The following is an 18865-nucleotide window of genomic DNA, read 5'->3' on the forward strand; positions in this document are numbered from 1 at the left end:
ATATGTTTTCACCCATCCTATGGCAATCAATTTTTGCTGCAGTCCACTAGCAAGAAAGCTATTATCTAAATTTCTTGTTATTTTTTTCCCTCTTGCCAAACTTCTCAGGAACAGTATTAGATCTGTGATTTAAGGACTCATTATGTTAACACTATTCTTATCACATGTTTTTCTGTGTTGTATTGATTCCAAAAGAGTTTAAATCATCTGCAAAAAAAAGGGTGGGTAAGTTTTTTAAAGTTTTTATTTTCGTGAATTATGCTAACATTTACTTCAAAAACAAAGGAGTATGTTTTCAAGCGCTGCTTTTAATCATGTAGCTCTCTTAGCATGTGGCCTATTAACCTAGAGCCTTCTCTAAGGATGCATTTTTGAATGCTTCCAAGAAATGCTGGACACAGTTCTCTCAGAAAGGCAACCTGCTCCTATTCCATCACGTCAACTGCATCTGCTCCAGACACATGCTCCGTGAACTTGGACTGCTGGTGTCAGGAGAAAATCGCCACAGCCACGTGCTGTGATGCTTTCCCTGGAAACACATATTTGTGAATATTCTGCAAGGGCCAAACAAAAGGGGATAGCAATCTAGAAAAACAAGCACATGCCTATAAATCCAGTCTAGGCCTTAAGAAGATTCCCTGATTTTTTGCTAGAGAATTGGATGCAGATAGAGAATATTGATAAGGCTGAGGGATAGAACAAAACACCAAAGAAAGGAATTTGAATTCTTTAGTCTAAGGAGAAGGTTGGAAGGTTAAAGACTGTCTTTATTAATGACATTCAAGTTATATAGAAGTTTTGTAATTGAGTCAAAATGAATTAACCTTTCTCAAAGGCAATTTTGATTTCTGTTCCAGTGCCTTTAAATAAGAGAAAAAGGGGGAAGGATAGCGGAGCAGGGGATGATAGAATGTCTGTGAGCTTGGGCAGCTTTCCCAGAATTTCCTTTATCTCACCTCCTGATAGGGTGCTCAGGATTCCTCAATCTAACTCTTTTCCCCTGTTCTTTCCTTTCTATCTGTCCTTTCACCATTTCAATCTGGAATGAAACATTGTCCTGCCAAAACTGCCCCACGTGTACTACCGCAAAGAGATCTTCAGGGATTGGTACCACTGCCTTCTGATGTTAGAGTGAGAAAATCAGCTTGTCAGAAGATACCAAGCAGGATTTTAATTTGGTGTAAAGCAGACATTTCTGATAGTGATGATTATTGAACACAAGAGACCCGTTGGGGAAGGGAGCTATGCATTCTCTTTCCTTGTATAGGGGTAGCTTGCTTTACCAGTGTAGAAAAAGTTGACTTGAAAAGCAAGAAAGGCCCCGAATGGCTTGTCAAACTTTTCACTCCAGTTTATAGTATCCAAACAGTATAAACACCATCTCTCTAGTCTAGACTATTTGTAGTGCTCTATTAATTCTGGAAAATACTGTGTCGTAAGATCTTCACCGATTTTGGTTTTTGGCTTGCCATTTTTAATTTAAAATAGAATGAGGGATTCATTATTGTTACTGATCAAGATTATATTCTGAATGATCAAAATATGCTTAAAAAGTAATAAGAGTTTTTGTTTGTTTTTGGAAAATAAATGCAAGGTTACCTTTCTCAGTTTTCTTAATAGTCACCCTAAGGTTTTTATTCGTAATCAGTACCAGGTAATTACTAAATGAAGTAATTTGGATGTAAGGTAAATGAAATCTGTGTTTAATACATATGACATTAGATGCTTTTGATATTTTTGATCCCTAGTCATAGAATTATGCAGTGTTTACTATTGTCACTCCAGGGATCATCTTAAAAATCTGTTAATCAGGCAGAGCTAAATTTAGTAGTTATATAGCAGTCAGCGAGAACAGCATCTTGACAGAGACTTAGTAGTATCTCAAAATAGGATATAAGAGGAAGATATTTACAGAGTTTGAGGGCCTGGGCTGGGTGATATTGAGACAGGTCTTGGAAGACTGGGAATTTATAGGGATTGGTCAAAGTTTAGGATATAATTGCTTTGGATTGGTGTATAATGTGAGGTGAGGTTCTTCAAGAGAGAATTGATGAACAAGCTGTTAAGTAAACTCTTTTGTTAATATAGTCTTATCTTGTAGTAGCAGATATTTTATGGAGCAAGAAGCTAAGTTATTTTACTTGGTCCCAGCATTGTTTAACACAGGGACAGGAAAGTATACCTAGCCTCAGCATTAATATAGCACAAGGAATTATGTTGCTTTTAATTGCTTAATTTTGAATTTAATCTCTCAAATTGTAGTAATAAAATAGAGGGCTAAATTTCTTAATTATCATTTATTAAAAACAGTTGAAAACTCAATTTAAAGATTTCTCATTTTCCCTTTATAATAAAAGAACAGATTAGCTCTTCATATTTTCTTTATCCAATAGTGATTCTACTAGGTTTCTAGCTAATATAAGATCTTAAATCACAGTGTAAATTTTTAATACATGAATTCTATATTTAATCGTGCTAAAACAAAACACCAACCTTTTAGAAGTTTGCACATCCCAAGTTGATTTTAAAGGGTATTCATTAAGACCATGATTTTAAATAATGTAAGAGCTAAAGATAAAGCTAAGCAAGGAAATATGCTTATAGAAAAGTTACTAGAAAATGATTTTTTAATTAAAATAACATATTTTTTTCATATGTTACTGGAAAGAGAACAGAATGTAAAATAAAGCCTAAAAGTCTAAAATACCAACTTGTTAATTGACATAATCCTTTTGTATAAAACATCATGGACCACAAATATCGTGAATTAATATTAATAGACAAAAAACCCTAACTGTTCAAAAATAATGGAATGAATAAATGAATGATTAAGCAGGCATGTAGCCATTACAATAATGTTTATGAATTTTTTTTATATTTAAATACAATTATATATTACACATACATAATTGATCATACAGGTCATGTGTGACATAATTTTATGCAGTGTTTCACAGAAGTGACCCCCGAGGTTTTTTTGTTTTGTTTTTGTTTTTTAATAATTCTACAGCATTTCTATTGATTGATTGATTGATTGGCTGTGTTGGGTCTTCGTTTCTGTGCGAGGGCTTTCTCTAGTTGCGGTGAGCGGGGGCCACTCTTCATCGCGGTATGCGGGCCTCTCACTATCGCGGCCTCTCTTGTTGCGGAGCACAGGCTCCAGACGCACAGGCTCAGCGGCCATGGCTAACGGGCCTAGTTGCTCTGCGGCATGTGGGATCTTCCCAGACCAGGGCTCGAACCCGTGTCCCCTGCACCAGCAGGCAGATTCTCAACCACTGCGCCACCAGGGAAGCCCTATGAAACTTTTTGAATTGGAGAAAATTTCATAAAGAATAAGTTAAGTGTAATAAAAGCAGTAAAAAAAAAAAAATCACAGTTGTAGTATGTATAATCTTGTAGCAGACATTATTAGTTGCTTGCCTAATATCTAGTTTATTCCGTTTTCTTTACACCGATTTGTTAGAGGGAAGATGCCCAGCTAAATATTATCCTGCCCCAAATCTCTTTAAGGTAGAGGTGGCCAAATGATATTTTACTTGGAATTATGGGAAACTTGCTTTACTTCCATAAGCATTGTCCTGTCCTCTTTGATGCTTCTCCTACTTCCTGTGTGGAATGCAGGGAACAGTCATCTTGCTGTTATGAGATTACCATGGAGATAGAGCTGCAAGCTAAGGATGGAGAAGTAGAAACAGAGAAGGGTCATGGTCCCTGGAAGCACTGTGACAGCTCTGGACTGCCTGTATCTGTGCTGCTTGTTATGCCAAAACAAAACCGAACAATAACGAAAAATTTGGAAAAATTAGGAAAAGCATCTTCCCCTTTTAATCCACTGTAATCAGTTTCCACTGCATGCTGCTGAACACAATCCTTACAGACACAGATCTCAATTATTAATGAATTAATTGAGAGAAAACACACCAACTATTAATTTTAGTAATTTCTGCATGTCGTGATTATAGACAATTTGAAAAATTGTGTCTGTGTGACACATCTTAAGCAGGTACAATGATACTATCTATTTTATAATCAGAAATTTATGTATAATAAAAGCAAATATATATTTATTTAAGGAGTAGATTTATAGGGTTACAAAGTTAATATGCCTACATATTTTTGTGACACTGACCAGATATGCATGAAAAAGGCATTAGATAGCATGATATAAACAGAAGAAAAGTCTGCTAGGATACTAATATGCTTTTTGCTTTTTGGACAGATTGAGAATCTGCCCAAACAAGTCTAACAGTGTATAAATAAAGACAATTCAACTAATTTAAGCAGAGAAGCTATCAAATTTCTGTTTCTTTCATAGGTTGTTTATGAATTTCTTGAATTTGTTAGAGAGGCTCATAGCACAATCTGTTTAGTAACTCTCAACGACAATTAATAAATGCTCCTAAGTGTGTGTGAGTGTGGTAGCAAAGTGAGTGGAAAGAGGGTTATTATTCTGATCAGCCCTTCACAGAAGTGATTCACAAAATTGTCCAAAGCGTTACTAGTGTTTCTTTGAACAGTTTTCTCTATTTGGCTCATGATTAGTCTCTTGAAGTGTTAATATTTATAAAATGAAACGTGCTTTTGTTTTTGTCATGAATTGGTTGTTTTAATGAGAACCTCTGTTAGTCATCCCCACCACTCTGGTGAGGATCTCTTTATTTTTATTCCCATCTCTCTTGCTTCTTCGCCTTTTCCCCATGACCACTTGAGAGCAAGACAAATAATTGGATTTTATTGTTCTACTGAAATGAACACGTTTTGTTCCTCTATGCCAAAAATGTTTGAGGACCTTATAATCCTAAGTGTATGATCTTCAAAACTGAGGTAAAAGAAGGTCATCTAATAAACTGTACTTGTGGAAATTTATTTTTTTCCATAAATCATTCAACAACACTGGCTGCACCTCTGTGGATTTCACATCAGTCCATCAGCACTTGTAGCAGGTTAATACAATCAAATTCAAGATTTCTTTTTGTAAGTGTTCCATGTAATTCTAAAGGCCAGACCAACAGGGGACCAATGTTTTCTAGAAATGTTAACACTAGAGGAGTGCTTACTGCTCACTTAGTCTACTCCTTTTATTTTATGAATGAGAAAACTAAATGACTCTAAGTCCCAAACAAACTGTAGTGCTCTGATTTTCTTCAACATTTCAATCTCTGTCTCCCCTCAGGACCTGAACACATGGTGTTGCCCTTTCCTGGACACATCCCAACTTGCTTAAATAACTGTAGACTTAACCCTTCCTCCAGGAAGCTTTTTCCATGGCTCTAAAACACAGCAAAATCACTTGCATACAGTAGGTGCTCAAACTTATTTATATGTTGAGTGAATGACTTGATAAAGTTAACAAACAAAATGTGTGATTTCATACATCTAAAAATAAAAAGCTTTTTTATTTTGGGAGTATTAATTATAGATATAGAAAAGCCGTAATTGTTTCAGTTTCACAAGAAATAGAGGCTTCTTTTGATTGCATGTAGCTAGAAAAACAATAGTAGACTAATTTCGTTCTAAAATATAGTATTCAAATTTCCCATGAAACACTGCAGTTCTGTGTGATAACAGTTTACATTTGTCCAGAAAAATTGGTAACTTACTGTACTCACACAATGGAATTCTAAGCTACAATGAGGATAAAAGAACTCTACCCACATGCAACAATATGGATAAATCTCACAAAAATCATCCTGAGTGAACAAAGCAAGGAACTAAAATGTACATACTTACATTTTCCGGTTACATCATGTTCAAAAATAGATAAAACTAATCAGGGCTGTTGAAAGTCTGAATGGTCGTTACCCTTTGGGGAATGGTGACTGAAAGGGATGAGGGATTTCTGTTGTGCTGATCCTGTCTGTTAAGCTTCTTGTTATGGGTCAGGGTTTTGTAGGCAGGTATTCATCTTGAATAAATTTATTGCAGTATGCAATTACAGTTTTTTAACTTTCCTGTAATACCTTTACTTCAATAGAAATACACATTTGCCCCTGCCTCCCACATACCCCAAACTACTCAAAATTAAGAACCCAGGCAGTAGAACTGACCAGTAAAATAATGAGTTGTAATTCACAGTTACACCCATACACACCCTTTTATCCCTTTTATCCTCATTGCCATTATTGTATCATCCAGCTAATTTATTTTCTCTTTACCGTGTAGTTTGTACCAGGCCATATAAATTAAAACATTGTAAGATGACTAGACCCAATCAATATCAAGTTAGATGTGAACGTTTCCATGGATCTCGTGTTGCTCAAGCAACTCTACCCAACTCTAGACGTCTTACTCTACTGACCTTGTCATTTCCATATAAAGTAGAGATATTCAACTGTGGATTCTTTTAAATAGACCATACTCACTGTGGGTAACACCTCAGTAATAATAACAAGCTATGTGGTTGTCCGTGTTTTAGCTAATTTATAAAATTGGAGTACATCCAATTTATCAGATGCCTCTGATGCCGTGCCCCCAGGGCCTTGACCCACCTGAGTTTACCTATAGTTGTGGATAGTTCACTGTGAACTGACAGCTTCTCACATCACGGGCATGTCTGTCACTCTTCTCTGATAAAGGATTTGTGTGGCATTGTAGGAATTTTGAAGGAGTTAACATACCTGGGGGCAATCCTCAATGCCTGGGGGATGGGACTCTGTAGATAAATTCTCCAGTCTCCACAGCTACGCTGACTGTTGCCCTGTGAGACGGAGTTCCAACTGATGCACACTTTACTGGTTTTTCTACCTACCATGCCCCTTTCTCCTGTGTATATTCCTGAATCACTTCCTAAACAGACTGCATACACCAAAGCTCTTGCCACAGCAACTGCTTTGGGGGGGGGGCACAAGGACACCCTCCTTTTATTATGGCATCCGCTTATCATTTGGGAATTTTTAAATTATGAATTTGTCTTTCCTTTTCCATTATCCTCTGAAGTTCAGGGACATAGTTTCAACAGACTTGGAAATCTTAAGACAGCATTCTTCCATTCTACCTCCTTTCAGCATTTTTTAGGAACGTACAATCCGATGCCATAGACAGAATGCATAAATTTGGGGCACACTTCCTCCTTTCGATTTTTTTCTCACTCTTCTTCCAGGGAAAATATCTGAAAATAAATTATTAGCGACTTTCCTCAATGTGAAGATGTTTTGCCAGTAGCGTGTAGAACAATGCTAGGGATGACGCCTTAATAAATTATCAGCCATTACCTCTCAGCCACACACAGATGTCTTCAACCTCATTTAAAGGTCTTGAAAGAAGGACCTAACCAATAACTCATCCATAGGAGAGTCTCCCACTACTTCTCCCTTCTGCTTTTCAACCTGTGTAAGCCCTCTGTTTAAAACCACTATATTCATCTGCTAGGACTGCCATAACAAAAGACCACAGGCTTGGTGGCTTAAACAACAAAATTTATTTTGTCACAATTTTAGAGGCTAGAAGTCCAAAATCAAGGTGTCAGCAGTGTTGGTTTCTCCCGATGCCTCTCTTCTTGCCTGGCAGATGGCTGCTTTCTTGCTGTGTCCTACATGGTGGTTCCTCTGTCTGTATATCCCAGTTTGTCCTAATTTCCTCCTCTTATAAGGACAGCAGTCAGATTGGATTAGTCCTCATTTTAACTTAATTACCTCTTTACCTATCTCCAAATACAGTCTCTCACACTGAGGTACTGGGGGTTAGGGCTTCAACATATGAATTTTGAGAGAACATAATTCAGTACCTTAGCAGCCATATTGGCTCTAGAAAACACAGCAATAGAACCCAATGACAGAAAACAAGGAGGAAAGCCGGCCACTGGTGTGGCTGAGCACACAGGAATGAAATGGAAGGCTCTGTCCAGGCTGGCTATATATAGAGATGAGGAAAGGAAGGCAAAACAGAAGCCCTCATCAACAATGAGGACTGTGACTTTGCTGGAGTTAGAGGCCACCTCTGCTATCTTCCTTTTCTTCTTGTCTGACGAAAAGTATACCAATTTAATCAGGAAGAACACTGTCCTTCACATTACAAGGTACTCATTGGTTTTGCAGACTGGGATTGCAGAAACAGTAGAAGTTTTAGAGACATACTCTCCAGAGATATTGTGTTTCGTATGTCAGTCAGCTTTGCTATTGTACCTGCCCTGTTCCTTAATCTCATGAATCTCTTGATTCCTTATCTATGAACTGAGGATAATATCTCTCTGAAAAGATTTGTGTAGGATATAAATGAGACAATGCGTATATATTTCCACATACATACTAGACCCTAATAGATGCTCAACCAATTTTTATCTGTATGTTCACATTGTCTTACAAGTCCTGAGAAAATACTTCAAAAGCCATGTAAATTTTGAAATGGTGAACAAGGCTGAAGCAATGGGAAGCTCCTTGGGAGGCCAGGGGCATGAGAAACCTCAGGAGCTTGGCAGTAGAAAATATTCAGAAACCAAAGGATAGATAGACAGAGGTTAAACAGAAATTTTAATTTTTCCCCCTATTCTTGGCTAGTGTGTTGGGCATGTGGAAAGACATTGGCACAAAAGACATTTTTTATAGAACCAAGTAACGGCAGCTAATCAGGCTCCAAAAGATTAATCAAAGGAATTCTTGCTCATCCTCAGACAACACTAGTTTGTCCATTGCTCTGTACACCAGTCTAATGTTATGCAGTAAATTGGAAGGTCAAAATAAGCATCTTTTCATGGAGTTTTGTACTTGTTTGTTGATGCTTCTAGTTGCTTGCTTTCTGTACTTTTCCAGGCATTTGCCTAATGGATTTGGAGTATTGACAGTAGTAGAGCCATGGATTTGAGCTGTGCAGAGTAAATACCTAAATATTTGTTCTGTGCACACACTAAGAAAGTAAATGTGGTTGTCTTTTAAAATCATGAACAGCTACAATAGAGCAACTCAGGTTCAGGCAGAGACTAAATCATCCTCTAAAATAGCAGAACAAATAGGCACAGAGCTTACGGGTGCTTGGCCATTTTCACATTGACTACTGCCATATAATTCCCCAAAGATTGCTCCGTCAGTTTTGTGTGCATTCTAAGCTAGTTACCTTTTCCTAGCCTAGAAATACTTCGAACAATATAATTTAACTCAGTATATAAACCTCTGAAAATTTATATTTTTCTCAAGTTTTATTGTTAATTGTCCAATACCTAGCAATTTAGGGCATGCTAAATAATGTTCAAAAGCTGAATGGTTTCCTTTTCATTTCTTTTTGCTTGTGCCTCATTAAATTATAGTGTAGGAGAAACTGCAACATAATAAAGGCACACAAAGATTTATTGGAAAATCATAAGGAAGAAAGATGAGATGACGACTATAAAAGGCTGGGGAAGATGATAACATGGACAATGTAGATAGAAAAAACAGTGAAAAGGGAGATTATCACACTATTAGAGTTCCTTTTCTTTGTAATCACTGCCAGCTTCTCTTGAAGTAGCTGGCTTCACAATAGCATATTTACCTTTGAGGATATATTCATGCATGACTTCTGCCCTGAATTTCTGCTCATTCATTTAACCAGGCACATTTTATTTAAATCATGTTGCTCATTAAAAAAAAATAAAAAGACATTTATATGTACCTAGAAAGTCATGGCACATGGCACTAACGACTTTATATGCAAGCTCTATCCACCTCACCAGGATTATCACTGTTCTAGTGACAGAGGGGAAAAGAGGAAGAACCCTGCAAATTAATAATAAGACCTCACATTTAGAAAAATCTTTTACACTTTATGTTTTACTTTAATAGATTTTGGCCAAAGGAATTCATTATTTAATAAACCAATATACTTATTAATATTACTAACAGTGACAGCACACCCTTCTCCATAAAATCACAAATAGCAGACTCAGGAATTTAAAATTTCTGTGTTCAGAGTGCATGAATTTGACCTTGGAAAGTCCAAAAATATGCTTGTAATACACCCCTTCAGACTGAATAAGTAGCATGAATTCAACACGTAGTGTCCTAACTTAAAAGCACACTTTATAATTTCACAAAATAATGTTATGGTTCAGGTATAACATCACAGTATCTATCCATCTGTCTATCTTTTATATATTAATAAAATACAGTTATCTACTTGAATATTGACACACCTGTCTGATTTTTTCCTGATGGTGACACGTTCAAAAACATGCATGAAGGGTGTTACTCTATATTGTTGTTTTAAAGTTCTCCTTACCCATTAAGGGCAGTATTTTTAAGTACACAGAATGCTTCAAGGATTGGTGATAAAATGCTTGACAGCTATTAAGAGTCAAGCAAACCGTATTTTTTCTTTCAGAAAGAAACCTGAACACCAGGGATCCTTCTCCTATTGCTACTGTCTTTTGGTGATTTAAGTAGCCTGCCACCACAAGAGAGAGCTGACATTGTTGGACTGTGGCTCTTTCATGCTCTTTCATTTATTTTTTAAAATTTTTTGACAAGTAATGTTCAGAATTCCCTTTTTGCTGTTGCCTAGGTGAGGCTCTCTAAACAGCAGCAAAAAAAAAAAAAAACCTGAGACATAGAGGAGTTTTGATTATTTTTTCTGACTGTTGGCTTCTCAACAAAGGGTGTTTAGTGGAGGAAGATTAGAATTTAAATTAAAAAAAAAACCTCTCTTTGTTGTTTTCTTTTAAAATGAAATTATTTATAGTTTATTTAGATGGTATTTATTTTATACCTTAGATCACATGAGAATTTAGTCATGAATATATCCCATCAGTTTATTGGTTTACAAACTTTTAAAAAAAGTAATAGGATTGCCAAGTTATCTTGATCATCATAAGCAAGTCAGGAATAGAGATGAGTATAAAGTTATTTTACTCATTCATTTTTGTTCTCCTTCCCTGGCATAAATATGAAGATGAGAAGTAATCACACAAATTTACACTTTGCATTTGTGTTTGTTTTAAAACATAGGCCATAGTTTATGTTTTTGACATAGACCATAGTTACTTCAGAGTCAAATAGTTCTATTGCAAGCTAAGTGTTACCTTAGGCCATGATATAGTCTGTTTAAATATATACAATTTATGAATGTAGTTTCTCTTTTTCCACCTCTCTAAATGTATGAATTGCCTAAGTGTCTGCCCTTAAGTCTTTGTCTTTTCTCTCTACGCTCTATCTTTTTGCAATCCAGTCCACTCTTATATATTCAACAATAAAAACAACTGTCATAATTCCTAGGACCTTCTGATTTCCTTCACTGGTTGCCTAGGAGGAAAGCAGGCAGTGTCTCTGAAACAGCTGAGCAGAATATTACTATGTATGACAGGACCTCTGATCCTAAACAGAGTTCCTTTGTCTGGAACTCACCAGAAATTTGTCATTGCCAATGCTGCCAAACATTCCACTATCTACCTATCTTTTGTATGATAAATATATGTGAAAATCTAAAACATCTCCATGATGCTTATATCCAAAAGAAGGGGCTGTGCAAGCATAAACATCAAGAAGGTGAGAACTTCTACAAAGAAAAGGGAATAAGAACTTTCAGATTATCCCAGGGCAGGTCAGAAAAACATGGCTTCATAATTTTGCAAAAAATCAGAGCTGTCCCTCAGAACCAAGGCTACTCGCTTTTGTGTTCTCTCTCACAAATGGTGTTGATCCTAACAAATTGGTGTTCTAAAGTATTTCACTCTAAATAACTAAAATCTCAAAAATATTTTTAGAAAGTATATGATTTTACCATACCCCTACCACTGTCATACAACACATCTGACTCATATGTTCATAAATATTGCATAAGATAAATTCTAAAATTAGAACTCATCCTTCTTTTTGTGGGTTAGAATTAAACTTCCTCAATCAGAAATAAGTCAACCAAGGAATGTCATAATTAAAAACATGTGAATTAATCATTTTGCTGTTTGAGGAATTATACTGAACAGAAGGAAAAAGATGTAAGAATTAGTTTGAGGATACTAACTGAAAGAAGGATAAGTTCCACTTTATATTGTGCCTCTTAACTGTTGTGGCAGATTATATTTTTAAAAAATAACTGTAATACCATCTCCCACCCAACGTGTTCTTACAAGGTGATCTGCTCCTCCTCTCGCTTAGAATCATGGTCTTTTTTTTTACCTTGCATCTGTACAGGGGATTATGATTGGTCTGACCAGTAGGGTACAGCAGGAATCATGCTATATGACTTATAAAGATAGGTAATAAAATAAAAGATCCACATGATTCTCCTTTAGGAAACTTGCCTTGGGAACCAAGCCACTACACTGTGAGGAAGCCCAAGCTAGACCATAAGGAAAGGTCACAGAGAGGAACTGAGGACCCAGGCCAATAGCCACCATCACCTGTCAAATGTATGATTGAACACATCTGAAGATGAGCCAGGTCCCAGCTCTTAAGTCTTCTAGTCAAGGCCTCAGGAAATACAGAACAAAGACAAGACAGCCATCCTATATTCTGTCTGATTTCCTGGCCCTAAGAATTCATGAGCACAATAAGTTGTGCTTCTATGCCATTAAATATTAAGGTAATTTGTTATACAGCCATAGTGATTGGAACACCTGCCTCCTCTTAAATGAATAAAGCATTAGGAGCAGTGATGAGAGTCAAGTCATTGATTGATTTTTCATTTAAATTGACTAAATGTACATTTAGAATCATGTGCCAGATGTTTTAGTTGATGATACATACATGTATTATTAATAAGCTTTTAAACTGAAACAAAACAAAAATCGATGAAAACTCTACTATTTGTATTTACATTTCTATGATTGTAAGTGTGTGAGTGTGTGGTCACATTGCCATCCATAAGGAACCACATGATGGTGTAGGTTCCTTGACCCACACTGTGTCAAATCTTTGTCTAGACCACTGAGTCCCTTCATATGCTCTTGCTCTTGTCACAATACATCACTCTTTGTCATGTGCAAAAAACACTGGGCCACTTCCTACACTTGCTCACAGAATGTGGGTACTCTCTGAGAAGCTATTCCCAGGGAACACCTGTTATAAAACTCTGAAGCTAAGGGATACTTTGTATTATCTCTGTGGCAGTGGTGAAGAATATATAGCAAGGACTACATTTTCAATTGTTAATGAGCTATATGATGTAATTTCTGTCTATAAGAAATTATGGGGGAAAAGTATTTGAAATGTTTGATGTACTCAAATTGAATTTTGGGAAAGAATAGAATAAATACTATTAGGATAATTAAGGAGGAGATATACAAAAATTTGACTCATAGTAGAATGTCATTTTAGAATAGAGTTGTAGAAAAAATACTGTAATTGTTGATGTGTACTTTAAACAAATTGAAGTCAATTTGAAATGTGAACTTCTTTAGTTGCTTATAGCATAATCCAAAATAGTTTTGTAGGGAGATTTTTTTTTTTTTTTTTTTTGCACAACTAGATTTCCCTCTAGGACTATGTTAATTGGAATCTGTCTTTTAATGAGTCAGGTAGCAATAACAACAAATGCTCTTTTTTTTTTCTTTTTTCTTGAGGAATAAGAACCTGTGTGCTAACATTTCCACTGAAATATGTTAATATTTTTCTCACATAATTCCTGAAATATGATCTCATTGAAGGGACAAGTAGCTCAAATTTTAATACTAAGTTTCAAGACATATTTTACATATGATTGAAAACTGGGTCTGAATGTATATGCTCTAAAGATAACTTATTGGAAGAATGATGTCATAATTAGGAAAGAGCAGAAATTAATCTTGATGACAACTTTACTAAGAACACAATTCTCTGCATATGATCTGTTTTAAATTTCCTTTGCTCAGAAAAATAATAGAACATTTTAGTTAATTTTCAAAACTTTGACAAAGGTAAAAATTAACTCATAATGAAAACTTTAAATGTCTATTATAACACAAATTTATATATGTATGTGTATATATGTATACATACACACAAATAATATTTTGAAGGGTATCTTCAATGTTTTGACCAATTTTAAACAATGTGCCAAAGAGTAGAACTCATAATAGCTTCTTAAAAGTTTATTTCTAGGATTTGCAATAAACATAGATGTATTTATTTTGAGGATTAGATATTTAAATAACTGCAGTTATTTTAATTTCTGATTACACATTCAAACTGTATGAAAACACAAACCATATAAAAAGCATATCCCATCTTATATATTTTTCATTCAACAAATACTATTGGAACAGAGATTCTCACCCTGAGACTGTCAGTTGTCATTTAGAGTGATTTACACAATTTTTCTCCATGTGAGACTAATTCCCATAGAAATGAGAAAGCATTTTCTTTTCATTGTCCAACCCATTTGATATTATACCTTACTTTAAAAAGCTTCCCAGGAAGTGTCTGTTATTTTTTATTTCTTATTATTTTTTATTATTGTTTTATTGTAACAATTGGATCATCTTGAAGATCATGAATGATTTGAAGAAACAGTGAAATACTGGATAAATAAGTGTTTTATCGAACCCTTATGTCCCAACAGTCTAAGGAAGGAAAACAAATCAGAAAAGAATTTACAGGGGAGGAACTACAAGATAGCGGAGGACTAAGACATGGAGATCACCTTCCTCCCCACAAATACATCAAAAATACATCTACATGTGGAACAACTCCTACAGAACACCTACTGAATGCTGGAAGAAGACCTCAGACTTCCCCAAAGGTACCCCACGTACCTGGGTAGGGCAAAAGAAAAAAGAAAAAACAGAGACAAAAGGATAGGGACGGGACCTGCACCAGTGGGAGGGAGCTGTGAAGGAGGAAAGGTTTCCACACACTAGGAAGCCCCTTCACTGGCAGAGATAGGGGGTGGGTGGGGGTGAAACTTCTGAGCGACAGAGGAGAGCACAGGGGTGCAGAGGCCAAAGTGGGGAGATCCCACACAGAGGATCAGAGCCAACCAGCACTCACTAGCCTGAGAGGCTTGTCTGCTCACCCGCCAGGGTGGGTGGGGTTTGGGAGCAGAGGCTTGAGCTTCGGAGGTCAGATCCCAGAGAGAGGACTGGGGTTGGCTCTGTGAACACAAACTGAAGGGGGCTAGTGCACCACAGCTAGCCAGGAGGGAGTTTGGGAAAAACTCTGGACATGCCTAAGAGGCAAGAGACCATTGTTTTGGGGTGTGCGAGGGGAGAGGATTCCTTCTCTGTCTGCCTACAGAAGGCAGAGCACTGCCTAAACCAGATCCAGAGATGGGTGTGAGCCATGGCTATCAGCTCAGACATCAGAGATGTGCATGAAATGCTAACACTGCTGCTACAGTCACCAAGAATCCTGTGTGCAAGCACAGGTCACTATCCACATGCCCCCAACTACACCCCCGACCACCACCCAGGAGACTGTGCAGTCCACCACTGCCAGGGTCCTGTGATCCAGGGACAACTTCCCCAGGAGAACAGATGGCTCACCTCAGGCTGTTGCAGCATGATGCTGGCCTCTGCCGCCGCAGGCTCTCCCCGCATTCCATTTATAACTACTGAACCCCTCCCTACCCCTGGCATGAGTGAGCCAGAGCCCCCTAACCAGCCACTGCTTTAACTCCATCCTGTCTGGGCGGGAACAGAAGCCTGAGGGCAACCTACTCTTAGAGGTGGGGCCAAAACCAAAGCTGAACCCCAGGAGCTTTGCGAACAAAAAGAGGAAAGGGAAATTTCTCCGTGCAGTCTCAGGAGGAGTGGGTTAAATCCACACAATAAACTTGAGGTACCCTGCATCTGTGGAATACCTGAATAGATAAAGAATCAACCCAAAATTGAGGCAGTGGATTTTGGGAGCAACTGTAGACTTGGGGTTTGCTGTCTGTGACTGATTTCTTTCTGATTTTTATATTTATCTTAGTTTAGTTTTTAGGGCTTGTTATCATTGGTGGATTCATTTATTGGTTTCCTTGCTCTCTCCTTTTTTTTAATTGCTTTTTATTTTAATATTTTTTATTTTATAATTTTAATTATTTTATTTTATTTTATATATATATATGTATTTTTTTCTCCCTTTTCTTCTGAGCCGTATGGCTGACAAGGTCTTGGTTCTCCAGCCTGGTGTCAGGCCTGAGCCTCTGAGGTGGGAGAGACAAGTTCAGGACATTGTACAACCAGAGACCTCCCGGCCCCATGAAATGTCAATTGGCGAGAGATCTCCCAGAGATCTCCATCTCAACACTAAGACCCAGCTCCAAGCAATGGCCAGAAAGCTCCAGTATTGGATGCCCCATGCCAAACAACTACCAAGAAAGGAACACAAACCCACTTATTAGTAGAGATGCTGCCTAAAATCATGCTAAGTTCACAGACACCCCAAAACGCACCACCGGACGCAACTGTGTCCACCAGAAAGACAAGATCCAGCCTTACCCACCAGAGCACAGTCACAAATCCCCTCCACCAGGAAGCCTACACAAGCCACTGAACTAACCTTACCCACTGGGGCCAGACAAGAAAAACAATGGGAGCTACGAACATGCAGCCTGCAAAACAGAGACCCCAAACACAGTAAATTAAGCAAAATGAGAAGACAGAGAAATATGCAGCAGATGATGAGACAAGGTAAAAACCCACCTGACCAAAGAAATGAAGAGGAAATAGGCAGTCTACCTGAAAAAGAATTCAGAGTAATGATAGTTAAGATAATCCAAATCTTCAAAATAGAATGGAGAAAACAAAAGAAGAGTTTAACAAGGACCTAGAAGAACTAAAGAGCAAACAAACAATGATGAACAACACAGTAAATGAAATTAAAAATTCTCTAGAAGGAATCAATAGCAGAATAACTGAGGCAGAAGAATGCATAAGTGACCTGGAAGATAAAATAGTGGAAATAACTACCACAGAGCAGAATAAAAAAAAAGATGAAAAGAATTGAGGACAGTTTCAAAGACCTCTGGGACAACACTAAATGTACCAACATTCGAATTAGAGGGGTTTCAGAAGAAGAATTAAAAAAAGAAAGGGTCTGAGAAAATATTTGCAGAGATTATAGTTGAAAGCTTCCCTAACATGGGAAAGGAAAAAAACACCCAAGTCCAGGAACTGGAGAGAGTCTCATACAGGATAAATCCAAGGAGAAACATGCCAAGACACATATTAATCAAAATATCAAAAATTAAATACAAAGAAAAAATATTAAAAGCAGCAAGGGGAAAGCAACAATTAACATACAAGGGAATCCCCATAAGGTTAACATCTGATCCTTCAGCAGAAACTCTGCAAGCCAGAAGGGAGTGGCAGGACATATTTAAAGTGCTGAAAGGAAAAAAAACCTACAATCAAGATTACCCAGAAAAGTTCACATTCAGGTATGACGAAGAAATTAAAAGCTTTACAGACAAGCAAAAGTTAAGAGAATTCATCATCACCAAACCAGCTTTACAACAAATATTAAAGGAACTTCTCTAGGCAGGAAACACAAGAGAAGGAAAAGACCTACATAAACAAACCCAAAACAATTAAGAATATGGTGATAGGAATATACATCGATAATTACCTTAAATGTAAATGGAATAAATGCTCCAACCAAAAGGCATAGACTAACTGAATGGATACAAAAGCAACACATGAATACATACTGTGTAAAAGAGACCCACCTCAGAACTACGGGTAGATACAGACTGAAAGTAAGGGGATGGAAAAGATATTACATGCAAATGGAAATCGAAAGAAAGCTGGAGTAGCAATTCTCACATCAGACAAAATAGACTTTAAAATAAAGACTATTACAAGAGAAAAAGAAGGACACTACATAATGATCAAGGGATCAATCCAAGAAGAAGATATAACAATTGTAAATATTTTTGCACTGAACATAGAAGCACCTCAGTACATAAGGCAACTGCTAATAGCCATAAAAGGGGAAATTGACAGTAACACAATCATAGTAGGGGACTTTAACAACCCACTTTCACCAATGAACAGGTCAACCAAACAGAAAAGTAATAAGGAAATACAAGCTTTAAATGACACATTAAACAAGATGGACTTAATTGATATTCATAGGACATTCCATCCAAAAACAACAAAATACACTTTCTTCTCAAGTGCTCATGGAACATTCTCCAGGGTAGATGATATCTTGGTTCACAAATCAAGCCGTGGTAAATTGAAGAAAACTCAAATTGTATCAAGTATCTTTACTGACCATGATGCTATGAGACTAGATATCAATTACAGGAAAAAAGCTGTAAAAAAATACAAACACATGGAGGCTAAATAATACACTACTAAATAACCGAGAGATCACTGAAGAAATCAAAGAGCTAAGCAAAAAATACCTAGAAACAAATGACAATGAAAACACAATGACCAAAAACCTATGGGATGCAGCAAAAGCAGTTCTAAGGGGGAAGTTTATAGCAATACAATGCTACCTCAAGAAACAAGAAAAATCTCAAACACCCTAACCTTACACCTAAAGCAATTAGAGAAAGAAGAACAAAAAAAAAATCCAAAGTTAGCAGAAGGAAAGAAATCATAAAGAGCAGATCAGAAATAAATGAAAAGTAAATGAAGGAAATAATAGCAAAGATCAATAAAACTAAAAGCTAATTCTTTCAGAAGATAAACAAAATGGATAAACCACTAGCCAGACTCATCAAGAAAAAAAAGGGAGAAGACTCAAATCAACAGAATTAGAAATGAAAAAGGAGGAGTAACAACTGACACTGAAGAAATACAAAGTATCATGAGAGATTGCTACAAGCAATTCTATGCCAATAAAGTGGACAACCTGGAAGAAATGGATGAATTCTTAGAAATGCAAAACCTTCTGAGACTGAACCAGGAAGAAATAGAAAATATGAATGGACCAATCACAAGCACTGAAATTGAAACTGTGATTAACAATCTTCCAACAAATGAAAGTTCAGGACCAGATGGCTTCACAGGTGAATTCTATCAAACATTTAGAGAAGAGCTAAC

This window comes from Monodon monoceros, unplaced genomic scaffold, assembly GCF_005190385.1.
Source record: "Monodon monoceros isolate NGI ecotype Baffin Bay Population unplaced genomic scaffold, NGI_Narwhal_1 Super_Scaffold_11, whole genome shotgun sequence".
In the NCBI taxonomy this organism is placed as follows: domain Eukaryota; kingdom Metazoa; phylum Chordata; class Mammalia; order Artiodactyla; family Monodontidae; genus Monodon; species Monodon monoceros.